The sequence below is a fragment of the Equus asinus genome, chromosome X, assembly GCF_041296235.1.
Source record: "Equus asinus isolate D_3611 breed Donkey chromosome X, EquAss-T2T_v2, whole genome shotgun sequence".
Lineage (NCBI taxonomy): Eukaryota > Metazoa > Chordata > Mammalia > Perissodactyla > Equidae > Equus > Equus asinus.
In genome coordinates this window covers 18,239,137-18,259,784 of record NC_091820.1, presented here as the reverse complement: position 1 = coordinate 18,259,784, position 20,648 = coordinate 18,239,137, and the positions used below count along the sequence as shown (strand labels likewise).

General features: G+C 33.9%; 1 long non-coding RNA gene across 1 annotated transcript in view; it reads left to right on the top strand.

Annotated features, from left to right (window-relative positions):
* Positions 1-20,648, top strand: part of LOC123282457 (uncharacterized) — a 779,045-nt gene that overhangs the window by 273,768 nt on the left and 484,629 nt on the right. The window contains exon 4 of the long non-coding RNA XR_011499914.1: positions 19,460-19,561. This is a non-coding gene — a long non-coding RNA (uncharacterized lncRNA). The remainder of the gene's footprint in view (positions 1-19,459; positions 19,562-20,648) is intronic.

Genomic DNA, 20,648 nt, shown 5'->3' with positions numbered 1-20,648 from the left:
GGACTACACATAAAAAAAGCTTATATCCAAGTAAAATTACATTTATTTGTAAAATTTATGTACTTTTTAAGTTTTTAAAAAAAATTTTAGAATTCGACTTCATTGCAAATAACACTGAGATAAAACACACAGGAATATCACAGTCTTCATTATTTATAAGGTAGTTATGTCTCTAGGAGAGCAAACATGCTAAAATCATGTAGCTTGAGACTGTGGTGTCAAAGATTAAATAATGCCTGGATTGCTGCCAATATGTTGATTTATCACATTTATATCCTCCTTTCTGTTTATCTCTCAGATAAGTATGTATTAGGTCAGTAAGCAGGCTTTGTTATGGTTGTGATTCTGAATCATATCAGGAAAGCTGTCCTGAATTGGTTGGGATTAACCAAACAATGTTGTAGTAAGAATATTACTACGTAACCACCATGGACATAGATACCTGTGTTTCATTAGTGTGTATGGAAGTGACAAGGCTCTGGAAACCAGAAGGAATATGTAAAATTGCTTCTGTGTGTCTCGTTAGGGGTATAGGGAAAGGGAGTATCCTCATTGCCTGGGAATCAGTTATTTAGTGGTTCAGTGATGTAATGACGTCAATACTTTGTGTGTTTGCAATGTCTGATTCAGAATGGCTTGTTGATGTAGTCATTTTAGTACTTCCTATGTCTTCATCGGATTTGCTCATAGATCTCTGAGATAAGTGAGGTGAGAGCTCTAAATTATGCCACCAGCGAGATTTGATTGTATATCTCTGGGATAAGTGAGGCGAGAGCTCTAAATTATGCACCAGTCCTAATGGCAGCAGTTTACTTTGATCCTCAATGGGAAATAATTTTTTGGGGGCGTGGTTCCACTCAGAATTTTCAGTAAATCAATGTAGACTTTACTCTGCTTTCCAGATTAGGCCAACACGTTTTATTTTTCCATTAAAAAAATAGAAAATGACTGCCTTAATGGGCTAAAGTTTGCTCCTCTGTGAACCAAGGATTTTATATTGGATGTTGGTGGGTTCTTAGATAAAAGAACAATGTGTGCATTCTCTACTCTTTCCTGATATTGTGAATGTAAAAATGAGCACAAGTGAGCAATCACTTTCACAGTATGCATATTTGTTCCCTACTAAAGAACAAGTATAAACTAAGACCTAGTGACCAATTAGTAATTCTTTATTAGGATCCTGGGTCCATTTCTTATTTTTTTACTAAATCAAACCATTCATTCTCATAAGTAAAGAATGATGCTTTTGAAGTACTTAAGTCTTGCATTTCAGGGAAGGGGTCCAGAATTATCTAGCTTTTTCAAGCACTAGTGCCTATAAATACGATTTATTTAACTCAATTTAGGTCATTGACTTATGATAGCTTGAAAGTTTCATACATTCCAGTATTTGTAACTTCTGTAGATTATCTATCATCTCATAGTGTCTATCTTTCAATGCAAATTTGAAACTTTTAATAGAAATAAACTAGACAAATTAGAAAGTAGTTGAAGGTAAAAAAATCAGACAAATTTTAGGTAATTGTATAGAATAAGAACTAGAGGTCACTGTGCTTCTTGTTTGCAACAGGCTGCCTTTAGGGTAATGTACTTTTTATAAAATTCCACACAAAGTAGACATTTCCCCTTATTAAAATACACTATACTTTGAAAGAGGCATCCAACAAATTCAATATATTTTTAAAAATCTAACTGCTGACTCATTTTCTTTTAAAACTTTAAGCCTTTTGACTTAGAAAACATTCCACTTAAAGGAAATTTCATCTCTGCTATAGCTGTTTCAGAACAGTTTCATGTAGGTAGGAAACATAAATTTGAACTGCAATAAACATATGGCCTTTAGCAAGCAATTGGCTTTTCAACCTTAACCATAGCAGTCTATTCCATACATGGCATTATATTTATTAACATAATTTAAGGGTGTTCTGGGTTGTCATTTACACAGATTAAAGTTCCCATCTAACGTACATATAACTAAATGCACATTTACCTACATAATAGCTATTGGTCACTGTTTTTGTGGTGGTCTTTCAGCCAAAAAATAGGGCTGCAGCTCTTACAAGAATACATATATACATACTACTTCAGAAATCATTGGGCTGGTGTCAAGACTCCCCCTCACTGAGCAGTGTGGGGCTCTTCAGGCTCAGCTCTCAGTAAGCCTCACTGATTGGTTGGCATTATCCCAAGAACCAGCAGCAGCCCACTCTTCTCCCAATCAGCTTCTTCAGATTTGAAGAAATTGATAGTTTGTTTTCAGAGAGGAAAGTGTTTTAACTTGAAATTTTGCAATCAAAACTGTTCCTAACATTGAGCAAAAACAGCATTTTCAGAGTGAGCATAGTCGTTTGAATCGAGGACTACAGCCTATAACCTTTTTCAGCTGGACTAAATTAAATATGTAACATCCCCAGGAGCAATTTTTGGGAACAGCACTCAGCTTTACCTTGACTACTGAATCATTAAAACACATGTGGAAACATTCCATACTACTTTGATCTGACCCTTGGCAGTAAATGGTAACCTCCTTGCAACTTATATTGAAGTCTATGTCTCAAAAATAATTTACTCCCACCTGGTCTGTCTTTGGGGATTTTCTCATGTGTTCAAAAACATTGACATGTGTCCCTGGCTTTATACAAGATCCATATTTTCTTCTTTTGAGTCTGCTGCTGCCAATTTCTCACTCTTTTATCTGCACAAAATCTAAGTGCTAGTAACTTGAAAACTTGAGTTCTATGGATTTAAAGAGGGGAATATAATCTGTTTTCCCTTTAATTAGTGAACTTTTAAATATCCCCCTTTGTTTCTTAAATGAGCAGAGAATAAAAGTGGTACAGTTTTCATTAGTCCCGGCTTGAAGGAAAACCAATTGCTGATATTCTTTTCTTTCTAGAAATCTTCCTTATTGCTTAGAGACTAGTGTAAAATCCCATATTTGATAAGTATTTGTAAACATAAACTCCTCAAAATGAACAAAACATTCACGTAAAAACTAGACTATCAGATCAATGTAATGCTGTAAATGTTTTACATCTGAATTTTAGCAGAGCCTTTGATAAAGTCTCTGATGATATCTATTTTATTTAGATGGTGAAATATGACCTATCACCAAAGACAGTGAAATGTATTGGACCTCTTGGTATCATTGAACAATCTCTTGTTCTCTGTCTAGGTTACTGAGAGTTTGATCCTCTAAGAATCTCTTGTCTCCTCTCTCAACTCCTCCTTGTTCTTCTTTTTGCTAGACTCTTATTGCCCTAAATTATTACAAATAAACAATAGAAGTATTAAAAATAAAAATAAAAAGCGATATTATTGAACTGTTGGATGGCTCAGGAGAAGAGAAGCAGGCTCATGCACAGAGAAGAAAAACATGGAATGTGAAGATAAAAGTGTAAAAGGCATGTAGGACATGATGGAAACTTCTAACAGATATAATTGGAGTCAGAAAAGTTATGTTTTATGTATTTTTAAAAACATTAATATATAATGTATAATTAAAATATATAATTAAAAATTTATCTTATTTGATATGTCATTTATATTTTTATATTTAAAATTTAATTTGTGTAAGAAATATCATTTATTATATAATTTATTCTTCCCTCAAAGTATCAAATGCCATCTTTATCATATATAAAATATTACATATTTTGGTATTTCTGAGCTTTCTCTTTCCTCGATCCAGGTGTATAATCCAGCAATGGCTAGATTTTTAATTAATGTGGTTTTATGTTATAATGATTGATAGGACAGATCCATCCTTATTCTTCAGCATGAAGAGATTCTTGACTTGTAGTGTGCATTTATTGTTTGAACTGATCTTTAAAGTCATTTAATCAATACAAAAATAATTTGTTGGGGTTTTTATTATAATTGCATTAACTTTAGAGGTTAATTTGAGGAAAATTGTAATTTTGAAACTGTGAATATTCCTGTAGAGGAACATGGTATAACTTTGTGTTTATTTATTAATTTATTAAATTTCTATTTATTCAGTATTCATTTGTATTCCTAAGTATTATCATTCCTTTCATATACATTTTACATTTCTGTTGTCTCTTTGTATTGTATGTATTTTATTGCTAGGTAGAATTTAATGTTATTTTTATAGTATTTTCTAACTGCTTATTTCTGGTATAAGGGAGAGATTTTTTAAAAATAATTTATAACTTATCCTACTGAACCAATTATTTGTTTTAATTGTTTTCACATGACTCTTTTTGGACTATCTAGGAATATAAGCATATCATTTCCAATTAATTACTGTTTTGTCTCTTTGCAATATTTAAATCTCTTGGTGCTTTTACTTATCATGTGGTATTTTCTAGAACTTCTGAGACAATGTTGACTAAAAATGATAATTGTTAATCCTGTATTCTTCATAAATTCTCTCATTCACTTATTCAAAAGATTTATTAATTTCCTACTATATTATTGCCTATAAAGTCAATGCAATTCCAATAAAAATTCCAACAATTTTTTAATATTGACTAAAGGACTTTAAAGGTCATTTCAAATAATAAATGCAAAAGGCCATCAGAGACTTTCACTGATTAAAACACACAAAATCTTTGCATTCATGCACATCTCACTTTAAAAGAAACTTACATTCTAGCAGAGGGAGACAGTCAACAAGTAAATAAACAATAAACACAGTTTTACATATTACTAAGTAATAAGGTTATGAAGAAAATATAATTGAGTAATGCAATAGAGAGTGACTGTGGGCTGGGGTTGCTATTTTATAATTGGAAAGGACCTTTTGGAGAAGGTGGCATTGAGATGAGATTTATAAGAGGAAAATGCAATCTTATGAAAATCTTGTGGAACAGCATTAATGGAATGAGATCAATAAGTGAAAGGATTCTGAGATAGAACAGGCAGGTCATGTTAAAGGGCGAAGAAGGTTAGTTTGGCTGAAATGTGGTTGGTAGGTGTAAAAACAGGTAGACTTTGGGGTCAAAGAGGTAGAGTGCAGGTGCTTAGTGCTCTTATAACTACAAAAGGAAGTGACTGGAGAATTTTAAGCAAGTGAAAGATACAATTTGAGCTTTAAGCATACTCTGGCTGCTGGGTGGAATGGACAATAGGGGATCAAGAGTGGAAACAGGGAGACTAATTTCAAGTTTTTGTAATTATCCCAGTGAGAAGAGTTGGTTGCTTGCACCAGGTTGTAAGCAATGCTTATATGAAAAAATGGTCAAAGAACCAGCTCTTAGTTTCACTGATCCTTTCTACTGTTTTTAAGAATCTATTTCATTTATTTCTGCTCCAATTTTTATTATTTCCCTCCTTCTGCTGACTTTGGGCTCTGTTCTTCTTTTTCTAGTTCTTTTAGGAGTAGTTTAAGATTACTTATTTGAGATTTTTCTTGTTTGTGATGGTGGGGCCTGCATTGCTATGAATTTCCCTCTTAGAACTGCTTTTGTTGCATCCCATAAGAGTTGGTATGCTGTATTTTCATTTTCATTTGTCTCCAGGTATTTTTTGATTTCTCTTTTGATTTCTTCATTGATCCAATGGTTGTTCAGTAGCATGTTGTTTAGTCTCCACATACTTTTGAGTTTCCCACCTTTTTTCTTGTAGTTGATTTCTGGTTTCATAGCATTGTGGTCAGAAAAGATGCTTGATATCTTTTCAATCTTCAATTTATTGAGGTCTGCCTTGTTTCCCAACATATGGTCTACCTTTGAGAATGTTCCAAGTGCACTTGAGAAGAATGTGTATTCTGTTTTTGGATGGAATACTCTCTATATATCTATTAAGTCCATCTGATCAAGTGTGTCATTTAAATCCACCATTTCCTTCTTGACTTTCTGTCTGAATGATCTTCCCATTGATGTAAGTGGGGCAGTGAGGTCCCCTACTATTATTGTATTGCTATGAATTTCTCCCTTTAGGTCTGTTAATAGTTTTTTTATATAATTTGGTGCTCCTGTGTTAGTTGCATATATATTCATAACTGTTAGGTCCTCTTGGCAGAAAGTCCCTTTTCTCATGATAGACTGCCCCTCTTTGCCTCTCATTGTCTTTTTTATCTTGAAGTTGGCTTTATCTGTTATAAGTATAGGAACACCTGCATTCTTTTGTTTGCCATATGCTTGGAGTATCTTCCATTCCTTCACTCTAAGCCTGTGTTTGTCTTTAGAACTGAGATGTGTTTCCTGGAGGCAGCATATTGTTGGGTCTTGTTTTTTAATCCTTCTAGCCACTCTGTATCTTGTGATTAGAGAATTCAATCCATTTACATTTAGAGTGATTATTGATATATGAGAGCTTAACACTGCCATTTCATCTCTTATTTTCCAGATGTTCTGTTTCCAGTTTTCCTCTTCCTTTGTATTTCTGACTGCCATTTCATCTTGGAGGATTCCTTTAGAGGTTTCCTCAGTTTTCTTTTTTTTTTTATGAATCGTGGTTCTGCTTTGATTTTTTGTTTAGCGGTTACCTTGAGGTTTGTGTAAAAGATCTTGTAGATGAGATATTCCATTTTCTGATAGTGTCTCATCTCCATTAGCCTAAAGAAATTCCATCCTTTTCCCCTTCCACTTCTGAGTTATTGTTGTTACAAATTATTCTTTTTTGTGTTGTGAGTTTGTAACTAAGTTAGTGTTTATACTTAATTTTGATACTTCCCTTTATCTTTTAAGTTATAATTAAATATTTGCTTCCCTGTTCTGAAAGAGAGCTGCAGTTATAAACCAATGCAACCACAATAAAATAAATTTGAAAAGAAGAAACTTGCCCTGGGTCCCAAAGCAAGAAAAAAACCCTACTCTCTTAGTAACTTTCAAATATATAATATTGTTAACTATAATCGCCTTGCTTTACATTAGATCCCTAGAAACTTATTAGTCTTATAATTGAAAGTTTGTACCCTTTGATCAACATTTCCCTTAACCATGGTAACCACCATTCTACTCTCTGTTTCTATGAGACTGACTATTTTATATACCACATATAAGTGATATTATATAGTATTTGTCTTTCCCTGTCTGACTTATTACACTTAACATAATAGTCTCAAAGTCCATCCATGTTATTGCAAATGGCAGGATTTCCTACTTTCTCATGGCTAAATAATATCCCACTGTAAATAGATACCACATTTTCTTTATCCATTCATCTGTTGATGGAAACTTAGGTTGTTTCCAGTCTTGGCTATTGTGAATAATGCTGCAATGAATGTGAGAGTGCAGATATATCCCTGAAATCCTGTCTTCATTTCCTTTAGATATATACCAAGAAGTGGAATTGCTGGATCATATGGTAGTTCTGTTTTTAATTTCTTGAGGAATCTGTATATTGTTTTTACATACAGGTTGTACCAATTTACATTCCCACTAACAGTACACAAAATTTCCATTTTCTCCACATCCTTAACCAACAGTTGTTATCTCTTGTCTTTTTTGATGATAGCCATTCTAACAGGTGTGAGGTAATATTTCCTTATGGTTTTGATTTGCATTTTCCTGATTAATGATGTTGAGCATCTTTTCATGTACCTGTTTATCATTTTTATATCAGCTTTGAAAAAATGTCTATTCAGCTCCTCTGCCCATTTTTAAGTTGGAGTTTTTTTTCTATTGATCTGTATGAATTCCTTATATATTTTTGATATTAATTCCTTATCAAATATATGATTTGAAAATATTTTCTCCCATTCCATAAGTTGATTTTTCATTTTGTTGATGGTTTCTTTTGCTGTGCAGAATCTTTTCAGTTTGATGTGGTTCTACTTGTTGATTTTTGCTTTTGTTGCTTGTGCTTTTGCTGTCGTATCCCAAAAAATCATTGCCAAGATTGATGTCAGGGAGCTTTTACCATATGTTTTCTTCTAGGAATTTTGTGGTTCAAGATCTTATGTTTAAGTCTTTAATCCATCTTGAATTACTTCTTGTGATTTCTGTAAGATAGGGGCCCAATTTCATTCTTCTGCATGTGGTTATCCAGTTTTCCCACCACCATTTATTGAAGAGACTTTCATTTCCCCATTGTTATTCTTTGCTCCCTTTTCAAATATTAGTTGACTGTATATGCAAGAGTCTATTTATAGGTTTTTAATTCTGTTCCATTGGTCTATGTGTCTATTTCTATGCCAGTATCATGCTGTTTTGATTACTAATGTCTTTGTAGTATGGTTTGAAATTAGGAAGTGTGATGTCTCCAGCTTTCTTCTTTTTCAAGATTGCTTTGGCTATTTGGGATCTTTTTGTGGTTCCATACGAATGTTAGGATTCTTTTTTCTATTTTTGTGAAAAATGTCGTTGGAATTTTGATACTGATTGAATTGAATTTACAGATGGATTTGGGTGTTATGGACAATTTAACAATACTAATTCTTCCAATCCATGAACACTTGATATCTTTCCATTTGTTTATGTCTTCTTCAATTTCTTTCATTAAAACCTTATAGTTTTTATTGTACAAATTTTTCACATCCTTAGTTAAATTTATTCCTAATTTTTTAATGCTATTGTGAATGAGATTGTTTTCTTTATTTCTCTTCAGATGTTTTGTTGCTGTATATAGAAATGTTTCATTTTTGATGAGCATTGCTAGGTGTTATTGCCATTGCAATAACAAAAAACAAACAAAATTGCAAGGCCAATTTTACATTAGCCATATTACTAGTTCTACAAATTGTAGAATCTTGTGCTTTTTGTCTTTGTTTTACTAAATTGTGAGTTTATCATGGGAATTAGCTTTTACCCCTGAAAATTATGCTAGCTGATGGACTTTTGATGTTTGAAGATTACGAAGGGAACACTAATATTTATTTTGTGCTTATTGTTTGTTGGGCATTGTTCTAGATGCTTTCATATCTGAGGGCTAATTCAATTCTCATATCAACATTGAGACTAAGTGTTATTATCCACATTTATATGTTAGGAAACTGACGTTAATAGACTGACTTGCTTTGGTTCCTGCTGGCAACAAATTGCAGTCTGGAGTGCAAACCAAGCCTTCTGATTCCAAGTCCAGGTGATTTTGTTTGAAGTTGCAAATGTATCACATCATTAACATTTATCTATTGTTCATAAAATTAAAATATGAACATATCTTTGCTCTTGGAAAATATGCTTAAAGATATTGTTCATAATTTTTCTTGGTTCCGTTTATATTATGGCCTTGTTAGTAAAGCCATTCAAACTGGATACCAGTAGTATATTCATCCCTTTAAAAAATCTATCATAAAATGATGCTTGCCTAATTTGTCTTCATGTGTGGAAAGGATTCTCATAACTCTTGCCTAGGATGAAATTCCCCTAGGTGGGGTTAGGTGTGGTAGGTGACAGGACAGATTTATGACCTCAGTGTTCAAGAAAAAGGGCAACTGATGTTTGTGTCCCAGGTAAAGGATGTCTGGAAATTCAGAGGATGTCTTGAATATAACACACTGGCTATTCAACAGAGTTTAATAAATGTGAATAAATGCCTAAAGTAATTTATGGGCTAGAACCTGGAGATAACCCATGAGCATCATACTTGGAAGGAAAGGTCTTGTATGGAGCACCTGCTGTTATATCCAGAGCAGAAAAGGAAATTTTATAAGTATCAAACTTTTAAAGATAAAGATTGTGTAACCCTCATGTCCTTCACTCCTTGCTTGACGGGAAGTTCACTAAATTTAATGCTCAAATTACAGTAACTATATTAGGCCAGTATATTTGCAAAGAGGTAAGTGGGTACCAGATCATGGACAATCTCAAGGTGATAGACTAAGTAATTAGAATTTTGTTCTGAAGTTGATGGACAACCACTGTATTATTTCAGTGAAGAAACTGTATGGTAATTTGTATTTTAAAAATTGTTTTGTGTTATTTTGGAGGATAAATTGAAGCAGGAAGACCCAGAAATCAATAAGACCAATGAAAAAAGTATTGCAGTAATCTTTTGGAAAGGATACAGATTTGACCTATGGCATTAGCAGAAGGTCATAAAGATAGTCAATAGGGGATAATAGAGAGGACTCTAGATCTCTGATTTAGATAGTTTAGTAGCACTAGTGACTATTTAAAAGGATTGAAGAAAGAAGGCAGTGAATATGGATGCCCACCCCAAAATAAGCTAGGAGTGCATTAAAAAAGCTTTCATTATGGTGATCCAAGCTCTAAAGAAGAGAGACAAGTGTTTGTTAAATTTTAATGTGCATATATAATAACTGGAGATCTTGATACTGTGTATTGTAACCCAGTTGGCCTTCATTTGTAACATTTTCTCAAGAGATACTGATGCTACTGGTCCTCAGAACCCACTTTGAGCAGCAAGACTCTAGCCATCTACTGCACTCTAAATAAATGCTTAATATTTTTTTCACTTTCTCTGCTTCTCTTATATTTGTTTGGTATCATATCTCGGCTTTTCTCTTCTTTGTGTCCCTTTGATCAGCATCTGACCTTAAATGACAATTGATGGCTTCACAATGGAATTCAACTTTTCAATATTGTCCTCCTTCTGAAGTTATAGATTTGGGAATCATTGCACATATATTGCAGCAGATTCTGTAGGTGTCCTGCCCATGTGTCTTTGGGCCTTAACATTGTAGTACAGACTTCCAATTGTATTTTTATACCTAAAGATTTCTCCTAGTATCCAGAGCCTGCTCTACTCATGTATCCATGTTCCTAGCAAGCTAGAAAAGCCAAACCAGCAGCTTTCGACCAATGACTGATGGGCATTGGTGTATAAATATATAATCTTCCTCACCCTTTATTGGCTACTTTTCTTTCTCTATATTACTTTTCTATTGCTCTATTGATGTTTCCCAGGATCACCTCCCAAATACAGTGTTTCTGTGGAGAATCAAAAGACATAGTTGGTAGTTAAAACTGAGTGCATACGTGAAATCATTGCGAGAGTGTGTGGAGTAAAAGAGAACATGTCTAAGGATGGAGGCATGGGAAATATGATGTATAGCTATGTGTAAAATAAAATAAATTCAGGAAAGCAGCAGCCAGAATGGTAGAATGGAAACCAGATTAATCCTACTTTGTAACCCAGTTCTTTCTTCCGAGCTCCAGACTTATGTATCCAGCCACTTTTGGGCAACTTGAACGTGAAGGTTTCTGTGAAGAAACCCAAGGATCATCCTTGACTTCTTCCTCTTCATTACTACTCATAACCAATGAACCACTAAAAACTACTGCTTCTAGATCCCAAATAGCTGTTAAATGCAGTTATCCACTTCTCTTTATTCTTTACTGCCACCACCCTAGTTGAAACCACCATCAAAACCCTCCAAACTTTTCCCTCTCCCTCCTATTTTGACCCATTTAATCAGTTCTCCAAAAGGCAGTCACACTGATCATATGTCCCTCTTCTGAAAGCAGTTCAAAGCTCTTCATTCCTCTCCAAATGAATCCCAAACTCCATAGCATGACAAAAGTGCTCAGACCTGCATTCTCTTCTCTCCTTTCTTTGTTCTGAGATTCTAAGCTCTAGCTATTGCAAGCTACTGAAAGTTACCCAAACTCTCTATTCTTTCTTGCTTCTGGGCTTATGTACATACTTCTCCCTTTTTCTGGAATTCCCTTTCCCCAAATCCCTTCCCTAGATGACTTGACTAATTCTCCAAGATTTAGTTTGAATGATGCCTCCTATAGGAATCTTTCTTAACTTCTAAAGTCTGGAACTGGAGCCCCCCGTTAATGCAATATTTTCTTAGTGTTTTATAACATTACCACTCTGCATTATAAATATCTGGTAAGTATTCTTTTTTGCTACTAGATTCTAAACTCTCGAGCTTAGAGATGTAAAAAAATTATTGTATTCCCACTGCCAGGCATAAAGTATTTTGAATAAATAAAAAAAGTGACTCAGTAGTTTTAAATGCTAGAGTGAGTATTCAAGCAAGATAAGACTAAAAATATCTGAACATAGTTTCTGCAACTAGGAAATTATCAATGTCTTCAGCAAGAATAGCTATATTTCAATGTGGTAGAGTATTTGTGATGCTTTGGAGGTCAGTTTTGAACTGTGAATTAAAATAACACAACACGGAATTTTGGAAAAATCGTTAGGCATAGGGGAGATGTTTAAGAACTACTCCATGTATTTATTTTGGCCCAATTAATGTTCAGTTTGAGGTGGATGATAACGTTATGCTTTTTTCACATTAAAAAAGCACAGATCCTGCCAAGATAGTTTACTTTGCAAACTTGTATTGTTATCCTTTAGCAGATGATCAAAACTAGGAATAACTTAAACTAGGCAATTCTTCTCCTTTGAGCACCGCTAGTAATGTGACTGAGGGATATGTGTTCATGTGTACAGAGTGTGAGAGCTCTCAGGCAGTGTCACAGCATCACTGAAAAAATAGCAAGTTTTTGCTTGAGGGGCCATTAGTTGATTTGAACTTTTGAAAATGTTTCATGTGGGGAGGGAGCAGCTCCAGCCCACTTCTTTTGGAAACATGGCACACTGCCTTTGGAAATTTACCCATCTTGTTTGTAGAGGTTTCCTAGCTTCTTGATACATAAGATTGAGAAAAGGCCCCTAGAGTATGAATTATTATTGGTGTAAAGTGTCAAAAATGTGCTCTATTTCAAGTATGCCTGAGGTATACTTCTTACAAATTTTACAGACACTGTTACATTTTATTCATGAAGTGCCTCCTACCAAATGCTTGGAGCATAGCACATGAATGATAAAAATGTTGGGAATGTAATGAAGAGTTGTAAATTATATAAAGGAAGGAAACAATGTCTTTTAAACAGTTCTCAATCTACATGTCTGTCCTTACTTTTAAAGGATAGAACTAAAATGAATCAGAAACAAAAATGCTCATTGAACAATTGTATCTGTCATTTGGATAATCTTGTCAATGAGTTTTGTAGAGAACAACTTCTGCTCTAGAGTCAGTTTAAGTAGAAATTTATTTCTTGGGGCCTGATTACATCAGAGTGAGACAAAATTACAAATATAATCAAAGTAATAATACATTTTAAAGCCAATTATAAAGCCTTTTGAATAGAGATCAAATTACAGATCACTGGGAATTTAACTATATGCCATATATAATGCTTATGTAATATATGCATTATATGTAATATAATGCTAAGATTTGTAGAGTCTCTGTCTCCTTGGTGTCTGCGATATCTCTTTACAAGTGAAAAACAATTTATCAATTCATCTATTTTCATTCATTCAACAAGTATTAATTGTGGCCTGCTGTGGTGCTAGGCACTGCTCTAGCTATAAAGGTTATGGAAAACAAAACAAAGTCACTGCCCTCAAGGAATTTATATTTGAGGCAAAAGATATAAATAAATGAATATAGTATATAATATAATGGTAGGTAGTGATAAGTACTATGAAGAAAAATAAAACCAGGTAAGAAGATAGAGAGTAACATGGGAGAGGTGTGGGTATTGTGTGGATAAAGTGGCCAAGGAATCCCTTTATTCCCAAATAAGTCCAAACATCTGTCAAACGGAGGAAATCTATTTAGAGGAAACCAGAAATTACTATTTTGGTGGGATTTCATGTTTGGCAGCATATTTAAACTTAGTAGGTCTTTTTTCTTTTTTTCCAGCTTTTTAAGGTATGGTTGACAAATAAAAATTCTATATATTTAAGGTGTACAACGTAATGTTTGATATATGTATACATTGTAAAATAATTACCAGCGTCAAGCTGATTAATATATCCATCACCTCGCATAGTTACCGTTTTGTGTGTGTGGTGAGATCACTTGAGATCTACTCTCTTAGCAAATGTCAAGTATACAATACGTTATTACTAACTATAGTCACTGTACTGTACATTAGATGCCCAGAATTTATGCATCGTATAAGTGAAAATTTGTACTCTTTGATCAATATCTCCCTTTCCCTCCCAACTCTCAGCCTCTGGTAACCACCATTCTATTCTCTAATTACTATTAGTTCAGCTTTTTCTTTAGATTCCACATATCAGTGAGATCATGTGATATTTGTCTTTGTCTGTTTGGCTTATTTCACTTAGCATACTGTCCCCCATTTTCATCCTTTTTGTCACAACTGGCAGGACTTACGTCATTTTTCAGGCTGAACAATATTCCATTGAGATATATATATACATATAGATAATAGATATATGGAGAGATTGAGATATATGTTATTTCCTTTGTCAATTCATCTGTCAATGGACACAAGTTATTTTCATATCATTACTGTGAGTAATGATGCAATGAACATGGGAGTGCAGATATCTCTTCAAGACACTGATTTTATTTCCTTTGGATATATACCCAGAAGTGGGGTTGCTGGATCATATGGTAGTTCTATTTTTAATTTTTTGTGAAACCTTCATATTGTTTTCCATACAGGCTGTACCAGTTTATATTCCCACTGATGATGCACAAAGCTTCCGTTTTCTCCACATCCTTGCCAACACAACCCTTTTTGATGATAGCCATTCTAATAGTGTGAGGTGGTATCTCATTGTGGTTTTGATTTGCATTTCCCTGATGATTAATGATGTGGAGCATTTTTTCATGTACCTGTTGGCCATTCGTATGTCATCTTTGGAAAAATGTCTATTCAAGTCCTTTGCCCATTTTTTAAGTTGGGTTATTTTTTTTTTTTTGCTATTGATTTATATGAGTTCTTTTTATATTAATTCCTTATTAGATAGATGTTTTACAAATATTTTCTTCCATTCCATAGTTGGCCTTTTCATTTTGTTGTTGGTTTCTTTTGCTGTAAAGAAGTTTTTTAGTTTGATGTAGTACCACTTGTTGATTTTTGCTTTTGTTGCTTGTGCTTTTCATGTCGCATTCAAAAAGTAATTTCCAATACCAATGTCAAGGAGATTATCCCTATGTTTTCTTCTAGGAGTTTTAGAGTTTTGGGTCTTACATGTAGGTGTTCAATCCATTTTTAGTTTTTTGTGTGTGTATGGTGTAAGATAATGGTCCTGTTTCATTCTTTTGCATGTAAATGTCCAGTTTTCCCAACATCATTTGTTGAAGAGACTATCCTTTCCCTATTGTGTATTCTTGGTACCTTTGCCAAAAATTGGTTTACCATATTTGCATGGGTTTATTTCTGGGCTCTCTATTCTGTACCATTGGTCTATGAATCTGTCTTTATGCCCCTACCATACTGTTTTGATTACTGTACCTTTGTAATATAGTTTGAAAGCAGGAAATGTGATGCCTCCAGCTTTGTTCTTCCACTCAGGATTACTTTGGCTATTTGAGGTCTTTTGTGACTCCACACAAATTTTAAGATTGTTTTTTCTATTTCTGTGAAAAATGCCATTGGAATTTAGATAGGAATTGCATTGAATCTGTAGATCACTTTGGGTAGAATAAATATATTTATTCTTCCAATTCATGAACACAGTATGTCTTTCCATTTATTTGTGTCTTTATAATTTTCTTTTATCACTATTTTATAATTTTTAATATACAGATCTTTCACCTCTTTAGTTAAGTTTATTCCTAAGTATTTTACTGTTTCTGTTGCTATTGTAGATGGACATATTTTCTTAATGTCTTTTTTGAATAGTTCACTGTTAGTGTATAGAAATACAACTGATTTTTGTATGTTAATATTGTATCCTACAACTTAACTAAACTTGTTTATTCTAAGAGTTTTTTGGTGGAATCTTTAGGATTTTCTATATATAAGACCATGTCATCTGCAAACAGAGATAATTTTACTTCTGCCTTTCTGATTTTGGATGCTTTTAACTCTTTTCTTGCCTAATAGCTCTGGCTGGACTTCTAATACTATGTTGAATAAAAGTGGTGAGAGTGGGAACACTTGTGTTGTTCCTGATCTTAGAGAAAAAGCTTTCAGTTTTTCACCATCGATTATGATGTTAGTTGTGGGCTTGTCATATATGATCTTTATTATATTGAACTACATTCTTTTTTGTGTATTTGAGGAAGATTGGCCCTGGGCTAACATCTGTTCCCAATCTTCCTCTGTTTGCTTGAGGAAGATTCTCCCTGAGCTAATATCTGTGCCAATCTTCTTCTATTTTATATGTGGGTCGCCACCACAGCATGACTTGATGAGTGGTGTGTAGGTCCGTACCTAGGGTCTGAACCTGCAAACTCTGGGCCGCTGAAGCAGAGTGCACGAACTTAACCACTACACCACTGGACCAGCCCTGAACTACATTCTTTTTTAACCAAATATGTTGAGAATTTTTATCATGAAAAGATGTTGAATTTTGTCAAATGCTTTTTCTGCATCTACTGAGATAATCATATGATTTTTATCCTTCACTTTGTTTCTGTGGTGTATTACATTGTTTGATTTTGCACACATTGAACAATTCTTGCATCCCAGGGATAAATCCCACTTGATCATGGTGTATGATCCTTTAATGTACTGTTGAATTTGGTTTGCTAGTGTTTTGTTGAGGCTTTTTGCATCTATGTTCATCAGAGATATTGGCCTGTAATTTTCTTTTCTTACAGTGTCCTTGTCTGGCTTTGGTATCAGGGTAATCCTGGCCTCATAAAATGAGTTTGGAAGGGTTCCCTCCTCTTCAATTTTTTGAAAGAGTTTGAGAAGGGTTGATATTAATTCTTCTTTAAATATTTGGTAGAATCCTTTAGTTAAGCCATCTGGGCCTGGACCTTTCTTTGTTGGGAGATTTTTGATTACTGTTTACATCTCCTCACTCATTCTGTTTCTTTTTTAAGAAAACCAGATTGGAAGTGAACCACAAACACTGGAAATAATGCATTGAAATTGAAAATAAATGAGGGACAAGATCAACTGATCTTATATTTCCAACACACAAATAGAATCCATTAGCTAAAAGTTATAAATATTTTATGTTATGAAATATTTTAGAATAGTGACTAAAAGAATGGGCTTTGCTCAAAGATATTTGGAGTCACATACTAGACCTACAACTTCCTAGTGGGGCAAATTTCTTCACTTTGCCATGTCTCAGTTTCATTATCTATAAAATAAGTATTATAGTAATAGTGACTATTTTGCAGGCTGGTTTTCAGCTTTAAATGTGCATCAGAAAGCCTGATATTACTCTTTTTATTGAAAAAGTTAGGAATTTATAATGATGTTTTACCACTTCGGTTCTCCTATTCATTTTCCATAACCTAAGTAGTCACAGGACGTAAATACTTTTCAAGATACTATGCAAATGAATTATATGTAAATCTTCATGTTTTCTTAGTATACGTTTCATTTTGCATCCACTCACTGAACACAATATGCAGCCTTCATCCACTTCTTTTTTCCTAGTTAGGAGAATGTTGAAATAGGTAAGATAAATTTTTTCTGTCATAGATTTTAAAAGCCAATAAAGTGGAGGAGAAAAATTACATTGTTGTTGTGTTGTGTTGTATTGTTGGCATGTTGAAGCAACAGAACTTAATTAAAAGCACTAAAGTACAGTGTTCAAATTGTCCTGGGAAAATGTCATTATTAGAACCTAGTCATCAGAGTCTTGAAAAAGAATGTCAGTCTTAGAAAACAAGATTTATAATTTTCATCTATTATATGGCAAGGAGTTTCACTTATTTCAAAATTCCAATATTTCAATAGGGGTGATACCTATTTTCAAAGAGAGTTTCAATCATGATAATATAAGCACGGTATAGGGATTAATTAATATGACAAATTGGAGAAACTTTCAAAGATGCATCTAGGTTCTTTATTCATGTTTTAGTAAACAAAATAACAGGAAGAATTGTTTACTCTAATGCTAACAGACTTTATTTAATCATGTTTTGTAAAACGATAAGAATAACAAATATTTTTCTTTGTAGGTAAATATATTAAAAACTAATAATGAAAAGAAAGATAAAAATTATATATTGTAATTTGTCAGATGTCATACCTCAAAAATGACAGGAACTCATTCTTCATAGTATTTAACCTTTAAGTTTTGAAAATGATTTTTATATTTTTAATTTATTTAAAAATTTTCATTAAGGTTTTGAATGCAGAAAGAAATATTTCCACATGTTAATTCAGCACAAATTATTACAGAAAAATGTAGTAATCTTTTAGCTGTATTTTTGGATATTTGTCTCCATTTCTCTAAAAAACATGTTATTTTTACTTGGTTTCCCAGACTTGAATATTGATTAACATCCCAGAAAGGAAAGTAAAGATTTAGTTTTCTTTTCTCCCCTTCTATATATATTCAGACTTCTTGTCACTCTATCCTCCCAATGTAGTTATATCATAGTGTAAGTTAGTGAAATCTTCAGTGTTTACTTTAGCATAATTATGTAAACATTATTCGTAACTGAACTACATAATGTGATTCCTTCTTTTTTCTGTTTCTTGCAAAATATTTTTCCCTGAAGCTAATAATTGCCTTGTAGCATGCTTACTTATTTTTTCATGTACTTGTCACTAATTGAGCTTCTTTCCCAAAGTATCTAAATCTGCCCTTAATGTATTCAAACACATCAAGTACTTGTTAAGTTCCAAATTGGACTGCTTACTTTCCATGCTTAGTGCATGTGAGTCATTCTGGGATACCTTTGTCCCTGAGATCCCTGTTTCTCGCATTCTATTTCCTACTCTATTCTGATTTGCACTCTTCATTTTTTTTTTGGTTTTAAAATTTTATTTATTTATTATTTTTTTTGAAGATGATGATTAGCCCTGAGCTAACATCCACTGCCAATCCTCCTTTTTTTGCTGAGGGATTGGCCCTGAGCTAACATCTGTGCCCATTTTCCTCTACTTTATATGTGAGTCGCCCACCACAGCATGGCTTGATAAGTGGTGCACAAGTCCACACCCAGGATCCAAATGGGCGAACCCTGAGCCCCCAAAGTGGAGCTGGCAAACTTAACTGCTACTCCACCAGGCCAGACCCTGCACTCTTCATTTTGAAACAATGCATATTTCAGTAGCTAAGTGAGAAAGGGATGCTAGGAGATAAAATTTCAAGATCTTGCATACCTGAAAAAGTTTTTATTTAATTGATAGCTTGGCTGAGTATAGAATTATAGGTTGGATATCATGTTCCCCAGAAAAGTTTGAAGGCATTGCTTCTTTGCCTTCTAGCTTCTTGTGTTACTGTTAAAAAGCCAGAAATAATCTGATTTCTGATCCTTTGTATGTGACCTGGTTATTTCTCTCCCCTCTAGAAGCTGGTGTATTTTCACTTTGTCCCAGTGTTCTTAAATTCTATGGTAATGTTCCTTTGGTGAGGGCCTGCTTTAATCTATTGTGCTGGGTAGTTGGTGAATCCTTTCAATCTGTAACTCCATCTGGAAAGTTCTCCTGAATTTTATTTTTTGATGATTTTCTCTCCTTTATTTTCTCTCTCCTCTCTTCCTGGAACTCTATTGCTGTTAGTCATGTTGAATGTGGGAACTCTTGGTTTGATCCTCTACTTTTCTTATTGTTTTCTCTCATTTTTCATTTCTGTCTTTTGCTTTACATTTGGGAAATTTTTTCTCAATTTTATCTTCAAAATTTTTAATCTAACTTTTAATTTCATATTCATTCCCCAGAGATGACCCATCCATTCTCCTGCCTGGAGCATCAAATCTCCTGTCTGGTTGCTGACATTCTGGAGCTGATGGTGGGGAGAAGATTAGTGGTCTCAACATTCAGTAAGTGAATGTTCCTTTAATTCCCCTATTTCTTGTGTGCTACCTATACCTCCCACTGTGCCTGGTGTTCTTTTTGCAGCCCCACAAGTTCTATCTCCACCCTTCTCTACCGTGTTCTGTGCTTAGGAGTCTGACCTCTAAGGACGTTATCAATCAGGATTGGGTTTGGCCGGTGGGAGGGAAGTGAATATATTCTTGTATTAAAAAGAACAGGTGGCTCTTCTGTACAACCACTGGTGTTCCTGGTTTCTAGGTAATGGATCTCTCCCCTCCCCTCTCCCTTTCAGCCCTGCTGCTTGTAGCCATCTCCTGCTCTTGCTAGCCCTAGGTACTTCCCCATAACATGGATGTTAGTTTCCCTTTGTTGAATCAAACAACACAGAAATACTTAGAGTCATGCATAAAGTAAAAATGCAGATATATGCTGCATTAAAATAATGATATATATGAATGTAGAACTTGTAAAGTATTTGTTAGCAGACATTGGGGATTATTATTCATAAAGAAGGATTTATTTCTTTATGTAAATTCATCACAAAAAATAACTTAAGTCCATTTAAAATAAGATTTCTCTCATTGAAATTTAGTTTATGCACAACTTTATGCAGTATATCAACTGATTAAGGCAAGGAGGAAACTGAGATCAAAGAGGATTAGGACAATGGGAAAATTAAATGGAAAATCTTCAAATTGAGTATGAGGGTCGACAGATTTTGAATACTGCCGTGGAAGAGTCTGTGCTATCTAATGACTGTAGTTCTATCACTTTGGTTTAAAAATTACACTCTTGAATTCTTAGCCAAAATAAGTGATTTTAGTTGCATGGAGAATGGATTAATGAGAATGTGGTTTTATAACTCTAGGGCATGGCTAAAATCTAATATGGTGAGCACTGGAAAAAGCACAGCTTCTTTTATTTTTAAGGCTCTTGAGTTTGTCATTACTGATTAAGGGCTGTCTGGATTGGCTCTCCTGGTCAGTCAAATTATCCCAAGAGCTATCTCATTACTAGGAAATACTCACAAGAGATGAGAATCTGTTTTATTTTATGCATTATGGGCTTTTCAGCTTTGCTTTTGGGTGGGGC